Source organism: Theropithecus gelada, chromosome 7b (assembly GCF_003255815.1).
Source record: "Theropithecus gelada isolate Dixy chromosome 7b, Tgel_1.0, whole genome shotgun sequence".
Lineage (NCBI taxonomy): Eukaryota > Metazoa > Chordata > Mammalia > Primates > Cercopithecidae > Theropithecus > Theropithecus gelada.
This window is the reverse complement of record NC_037675.1, coordinates 28,381,816-28,390,086: the sequence shown is the minus strand read 5'-3', so window position 1 is coordinate 28,390,086 and position 8,271 is coordinate 28,381,816. Positions and strand designations below refer to the sequence as shown.

At 37.9% G+C, this 8,271-nt stretch overlaps 1 pseudogene; it reads left to right on the top strand.

Annotated features, from left to right (window-relative positions):
* Positions 1-364: 364 nt before the first annotated feature.
* On the top strand, positions 365-678 carry LOC112628377 (annotated as a pseudogene).
* Positions 679-8,271: the final 7,593 nt, after the last annotated feature.

Genomic DNA, 8,271 nt, shown 5'->3' with positions numbered 1-8,271 from the left:
TTTGTGCTATAAGCTTACAAAATTTACCTATTATAAAAATTTAAAATCTTAAGATAATAATAAATATATAGGTGTGCCCTTGGTTTATAAAATATGTCAAAAAGACTGTGAGATCTAAAACATATGCGAGAATTTGGGGCAGGTTTTTACCTTAAAAGGAAAGAAGCATAAGGTACCCATAATATCCCTACATCCCAACAGTTACCGTTCTACTATGGCTTTGTTTTTAAATAGAAGAGAAGATTACAGTAAATCATTTTGTTTTCTTCTGCAGATAATTAAATATAAAGTAGGGATTAATTTTACTAACCAAGATCAAGCATGCTCTAAAGAACATACAGCCTCTTCCGCTGCGTGCCGGATCATGGCGCAGCGGCAGTGCAAGTTCCAGGCGCGCAAGCCCGCAAAGAGCAAGACGGTAGCGGCGGCCTCTGAAAAGAATCCGGGCCGAGAAAAGGCGGTCGTGTTATGGCTCCCAGGAAGGCGCGCGTCGTGCAGCAGCAAAAGCTCAGGAAGAACCTAGAAGTTGGAATCCGGAAGAAGATCGAACATGACGTGGCGCTGAGAGCCAGCAGCATCCTGCCCAAGAAGCTGGCACTGCTGAAGACTCCGGCCAAGAAGAACGCGGCGGCTGCCACCACCTCCTCCTCCTCCGTCCTCTGTCCTCAGCCTTCCTGAGGACGCTGGCCCCAGTGCAGGCCAACACCCCACCCCCTACCTCCATATGGGATCTTACAAGTGATCCCACAGTCTGCACTGTCAGGAAGAGGACCCCGTCCCCCAGCACTGGACTTCACCTAGAACTTTAGTGGGGGCCAAGGGTGCTGAGAACCCACCAATGACTAGGAAGATACAGTCACCAACTTCATCTGTCCCCGTGCCCCTTCCCAGGTCCTGCATCCACAGGTTTAACCCAGAACTATAAACCTGGCTTTGTCAAAAAACAAAAAACAAAAAACAAAAAAAAAAAAGAAAGAAAGAAAGAAAGAAAAAAAAATACAAAACCATTTTACATTAAATCAGGGTTTTTTAAAATGTGGATAATTTGGTCTTACAGGTAGAAAAATACATTATGCCGTATGTTGGAGTTATAAATGTAAAACATACTTTAAATTTATTTAGATATAGAAAAATTCTACTGGTATAGTGTTTTACTAAATGGTAAATGAGCAGTGAGTTTTAAAGTTGACAAATCATTTTTTAAATTAGATAAATGCATTACCTGAATCATAAGTTGATAAAATATAGTGTAAAAACACCCTGATTATGAAACACATCTAATTGGAGATGATGCTAAAATACAAAGACTTGGATTGAAAAAGTTTGGGGCTGAACTCAACCAAGAGACTCATCATGCTGTTAGCTAAAATCCCTTAGTTTATTATGAAAAAGAAGTTTCTTTACAAAATTGGTAGAACTACAATATCTAATACATTGTTCAAAATAAATAAATGACAGTAACAATTTATCAAAATTTACAATTGCCTAGACTTACTATAGCATCTTATATAAATTGCATTTGATTTTACTCATTTATTTTTTAGACAATATTTGTCTTCATATTTCTGGCTGTATCTATGTCTTAATAAGAAAATGTGAAATTTTAAATTCAAAATGCCACTGACTTTCTTTTCTAGATAAAATGAAACAAGTTACAGAACTTCAACACTCACACTGAAACAATCAGATTAAATTTGAATATACATTAATATATAGATAGATATCAAAATATAACAAAGTCCTTGGTTAACTGCTGGAGGAGCAAAGACTTAAAGGGCTAAGATCTCAGAGAAAAGGAAATCAAAAAACAGTAAATGAATTTTGCCTAAGGGTAGTTGTCTGTTTTTGGAAAATCGAGGTAGAAAGTTGCTGCTAAAGAAAAGACAAGCTAGCTGAGATTTTTGAAAGCTTATGGGACTTGGGAGGCAAAAATTGGAGTTTAGGGCTATAAAAGAATCTGGTACTTATGGACCAATATCCCAAAGAGAAGCAAGACACATAAACATAAGTTCCTTATTTTGGTAATTTTCCCATAAGGTATTTTCCCAATTCTAAATATATAATAACTAGATGGGCAAGAAACCAAAAACAAATATAAATAAAATTAAAAACAGAGACATTTTAAGCAGCAACATTATTCTAAAGTGACAAAAATTGAAGTTCAGTAAGCAACCTTTGGAAATGCCTTGAGGTCAGTTAGAAACCTTGGAGAGTTATACTGTTCCACGAGGCAAGACAGACTTTGATAAAGTTTTACAAAGACCATAAAGATATCCTAGAGTACAAAATCAACTATTCACCCACAGATGACACAGACACTCGTCTTATTTAACACTGACATCAAATTACAAGCAATCAATAATCAATAAATTCAATAACTTTAATGAATAGCTTGATTATGGTTTTTGACGTTTGACTTTTCACCACTTTTAAGCCTCTCTCGTCCTTCTTCCCCTTGCGCCCCACACCTGAGCAAGCCGAAACAACAGTACATAAAATAAGACCTAAAAGTTAATGGAGACCTAGAATTTCAAAGTTCTCAAGGAAATTAATCCATGTTTCCTTGCCAAATTTTATGTGTCCTATCCTTCCCAAAAGAGGGTCTTCTTTTTAAAATAGGAGATTTCATCACATCTGGAATTCTTCTACTGTTTATAATTAAGCCTTATGCTGAACCTCAGCTCTTTTTGCATCTAACTGCAAGGAATGAGTCTCTAAGCTGCCAAAGAGGCACTCTGGTTTTCAAATGTAGCTTTTATGTGTGATTAATCAAACTCAGACTTTTTTTCCCTCCAATCTTTTGAGAGCACCTGGCAATAGCAGTTCAATTTGATAGTACTTTAAATTAGTCCTTCCTCCATATATAGAACCTCAAGCATTTCATAGGCAGTGCATCCTCTCCCGTCTTAGCTGACAACTGGTGAAAGTACTTTTTATCTTAAATTTTTGTGAGTACATGGTGTATATATTTATAGGATACATGAGATATTTTAATACAGGCATAAAATGCATAATAATCACACCAGGTTAAATGAGGTATTCATCATATAAAGCATTTATCCTTTCTTTGTGTTACAAACAATCATAAGCTTTTAATTATTTTAAAATGTACAATAAATTATTGCTGACTATAGTCATCATGTGTTATCACATACTAGATCTTATTCATTCCCTCTAACTATATTTTGTACCAATTAACCATCCCTTCCTCCCCTGCCCCACTACCCTTCCTAGTTTCTGGTAACCACCATTCTCCTCTCTATCTCTATGAGTTCATGAGTTCAATTATTTTAATTTGTAGCTCCCCAAAATAAGTGAAAACATTCAAAATTTGTCTTTCTGGATTTGACTTATTTCACTTAACATAATAACTTCTAGTTCCATCCATATTGTTGTAAATGACAAGATCTCATTATTTTTATGGCCAAATAGTACTCCATTATGTATGTGTACCACGTTTTCTTTCATTTCTGTCCCTTCTTCTGGTGAAGGACGCTTACGTTGCTTCCAAATCTTGGCTATTGTGAATAGTGCTACAATAAATAAAGGAGTGCAGACATTTCTTCAATATACTGATTTCCTTTCTTTGGGGCATATATCTAGCAGTGGGATTGTTGAATCATATGGTAGCTCTATTTTTTTGTGGAACCTCCCAACTCTTCCCCATAGTGGTTGTACTAGGTGATATTCCCACCAACAGTGTACAAGGGTTCCATTTTCACCACATCGTTGTCAGCATTTGTTATTGCCTATCTTTTGGGTATAAGCCATATTAACCAGTGTGAGATGATATCTCATAGTTTTGATTTGCATTTCTTTGATGATAAGTGATATTGAGCAGCTTTTCATGTACCTATTTACCATGTGTATGCCTTCTTTAAAAAAAAGTCTATTCAGATCTTTTTGTTCATTTATTAAAAATCTGATTACTAGATTTTTTCCTATTGTTTTTGTGTGAGCTCCTTATATATACTGGTTATTAATCCCTTGTCAGACGGATAGTTTGCAAATATTTAGGGGGGATTCAGGGGGTGGTTGTCTCTTCACTTTGTTGATCATTTCCTTTGCTGTGCAGAAGATTTTTTACATTATTAGTGCATACCAAGAGCTATTGGTATTCAATCTACTTTTAATAATGGTTCTCATTGTCAGCCTGATAGCAGTTATTCCATCTTCAAAAACCTATTTTAGAGATTTCTTCCTAGAAACACTTCCATTACCAACTGCTTTAGATGTATCCTCTGGAACAGTCTCTGAGGCATGAATATGCATGACAGAAGTTTCTAGGAAGAGGATCTCAGAAACAACATTTATGGTGAGAAAAGCTAAATGGAGTACAGGAAGATGTTCAATTGCAATGCGTTACAGTGGAAGTGTCTGATGATTCCATCGCATTTCATCTCTATGGTTGAGAGTTGGAATTCAATCTCAACTGTAGAGAGACGGTCCTTTAGATTGTTCCCAAATTGAAATAATGGGGCTTGGCCATTGTACTTCACTTGGTATTATGTGTAGGTTGCCTCCATGGAGAAGGTGTAAACTTGGGTGATTTCACTCCAAGGACAATTCTCTGAGAGGGACACATCCATGAGCTGTCAGAAGCCAAAATTCATGGCAACCGTGGGAATAAATGCTTTCGTTTGAAAGGGGGAACAGATAGCCCAACCTAGTATCCACTATATTACATTTTTTGTAGTTCCAACTTCCTACAATCCTTAAAAAGACAAACCTAATCCACAGCAATAGAAATCAGGATAGAAGTTAACTTTGAGAGGATGATGATTAGGATAGGGCATGAAAGAAGTTTCTGTGTTGTTGGTACTGTTCTATTTATGATATGAGGATTTGATTATACGAATAAGTTCAATTTATGGAAATTCTTCATGCTACAAAATTATAAATTGCTCATTTTTGTATATATGTGATATTTCATAAAAGTTTACTTTAAATAGTAATGTGAAACACAGACATACAAAACTTTCCAAAATAAGAATAAAAAGGATGATTTTATAATTTAATATTTGGTTTTAATTTCATACAAATTTGTGTTTTAGAATAATTTTTATACTTTTATCTAAAATTTATTACTCAATTTTCCATAGTAAATGTGGATAATTATTAAACCAGAATATTAAAAATACAGCCAGTTTTGTATAATATTTTGTATAATGCTAAAAATACAGCCAGATTTGTATAATAGCTTAACTGATGTCTCAAATACTCTTTTTTCAAATTACTAAACTAAGAAAAATAAATAGCAGAGTAATCACAATAGTACCAATGACAACTGCTATACAAGATAAACACTTTGATAGTTAAAAGTTACTTAGCTCAACCACTTTGCCTGAACAAGATTTAGGAGATAGAGTTGACTAAATTAAAAGAAAGACAATATAATGGCTTTGTGTAATTGCCGTGCAAATACCCCATCATTACGGTGTGGATATGTGATTGTTTTTATTTTTAAAGAAAACTCTGGTTTACATGGTGTTTACTTGGGAAGTATTAAATGTAATTAGAGGGTACAATTCTGGAAAAGAGAAAAAAGGTGATATTTGGTTTTGATGTCTATGTACTCTTGGAGTTAATAATTATTTTCCAAAAGTCATTTTCTTTGGATATAAATGCATTGCTTGTCCCTGTCCTTAACCAATTGACAAAGTTACACAGTTTCCCCAGAAGAATTTTTTGGAATGACATAACTTGCTTCATGTCTTGTATATCTTATTTTTAAAATATAAGAATATTTCTCTGAAGAATAAAATTTTTAACCCTGATTGATCAGGAAATGTATTAATGATGGTAACACATATTTGTTACACAGTTTTTATTACAATGAGGTTGAAGTGCACAATACATAGGAAGTAAGAATTGGTAGCAGATATTCTGTGCTCACGAAATGTGCCTCTACATCCTGTTGAGTAAGCAGACTATATTTTCCAGTATCCCTTACACTTACGTGTGGCTATGCCTGAGTCATGGCTAAAGACTTGAAATTGAAACACGTTACTTCCAGGCCTTGTCCCCCTAAACTCCTACAAGTAGTCTCCATGCTCTCTCTCCCGCTAACTGCCTTCCAGAGGCAGACAATCCATCTTAAGCCTCAGAGAAACTAAGCACAGCAGAGCAAAACAATCTGAGTGCCTAGATGACAAAGTCCAAGGCTGCACAAAGACTGCAAAAATCCTCATTGTCCTTTATGTGTGTGAGAAATAACTTCTTACTGTGTTAAGCCACTTGAATTCAGAGGAATGTTTGGTACAATACTTACCTACTTGCAGTAACAGTTACCCTAAATATTACAAAAAATTGAACAGTAATTGATGTGGTGCCAGTAAAAACAAATTTGTGGCATTTGTTTAGTAGTCAGGGAATGGACCAAAAAAGCCTAGAGAGTTCTCTTGAGCTGTGATGAAACTTCTATCTGCCATAACTTGGAAGGCAGGTTATATACATAGTGAGTCCATTGCTCTAGAGAAAGTGGGAAAAAACAGAGTGAAAATGTGTCTGTCACTATTGGCTGCCTTTGGCAAGGCATTCAAGGAGGATAAGAGTTACAAAGTTTCAAAAGAATTGGAGAGTAACTAGAGATAAAAAAACCTTTAAGAACTGAAAAGGTAACTATTTTAGACTCATCTCTAAAAGAACTGAGTGAAAAACAAACTCGAACAAAAAGGCTCAGTGAAAAATACACTGCTAAAAAATTTAAATACTTAAAAGATCTACGACTCACCTTAGTGGTATTCCTAGTGGTATTCCTTCCCACATTAGTCTTTTAGTTCAAATCACATCAACATAGCTGCCATTAAGTTGAGAGAAGTAGAGGGTAAAAGGGCTAGGAAACTCAGAAATAAAAGTAAGAAGTATGTCTTGGGTATGCCTACTGGCCCATGGAACTGACGACTCAACGAAATCATAAGCTTAGCAAGTTAGTTTGGAAACTATACAGGCAAAATAAACTAAGAGTGTCTGACAATACCTGCGACTTTCAAGTCTTAAAAAAAATCCTGACTCTAACAGATTCTATCCAGCACATACTCTTCTTTGTTCGTATAAGATATGATCATGAATGATAACAACTAACAAAGGTCCTAAGAATGGCTGAGCCAAGACCCAGAGAGAGGAATGCATGGGAAAACAACCATGTTTTTCCAACAGGTAAAAATCAGAGTCTTATCAAGGATTTTTTTTCATCAACCTTCACCCTAAATGCAAGTCTTCATAAGATATGTCTAACAGTATATTAAACAACAAAATGTATCTGTAATGACTGAGACTCTCAATTTTCATATTTTCTTTTGTTCTTCTGAGTCTTCTCCACCATTATGTATTTAACGTATTAGAGGCAGATAACTTGTCTTTTCTGTTTTATTGATTACTGGGCCAGGAGAACATGGCTGGACATGCTGGAGAAGCCAGTGCACCACCAGCAAAGCTATACTTTAATATGGATGGAGTAACTAGACAGGGCAAGTATGTCCTATATGAGTAAGGAAGAATAAAAATTTGCAGATCAAAAGGCAAAATGTGCAGAGACTACTTTTACCTTGACTTTCCTGTCTTTCCTTAAATTCCTTCCTGCTTTTGAGAGGTGACAATGTGCTGGCAGCCCTCACTCTCAGCACCTCCTCGGCCTCAGCATCCACTCTGGCGGTGCTTGAGTAGCCCTTCAGGCCGCCATGGCACCATGGGAGCCCTTCTCTGGGCTGGCTGAGGCTGGAGCCGCCTCCCTCTGCTTGCAGGGAGGTGTGGAGGGAGAGGCGCGGGTGGGAACCAGGGCTGTGCGGGAGCTCACGGGCCAGTGCGAGTCCTGGCGGGCGCAGGCATGGGCTCCAGCCGGCTGGCACCCCTGGCCCAGGGCAGTGAGGGGCTTAGCACCCCGGCCAGCAGCTGCAGAGGTTGCACAGGGTCCCTCAGCAGTGCTGGCCCGCCGGTGCTGCACTCAAATTCTCACAGGGTTTAGCTGCCTCCCCGCAGGGCAGGACTTGGGACCTGCAGCCCGCCATGACTGAGCTCCCCGCGTGAGGTGGGCTCCTGCGGGGCCCCGAGCCTCCCCGATGGGCACCGCCCCCTGCTCCGTGACGCCTGGTCCCATGATAGCCCAAGGATTGAGGAGTGCAGGCACAGCTCGGGACTGGCCCCACTGCAGGATCCACTAGGTGAAGCCAGCTGGACTCCTGAGCTGGATGGGGACTTGGAGAACTTTTATATCTAGCGGAGGACTGTATGTGCACCAGCCAGCACTCTGTATCTAGCACTCTGTGACTCTGT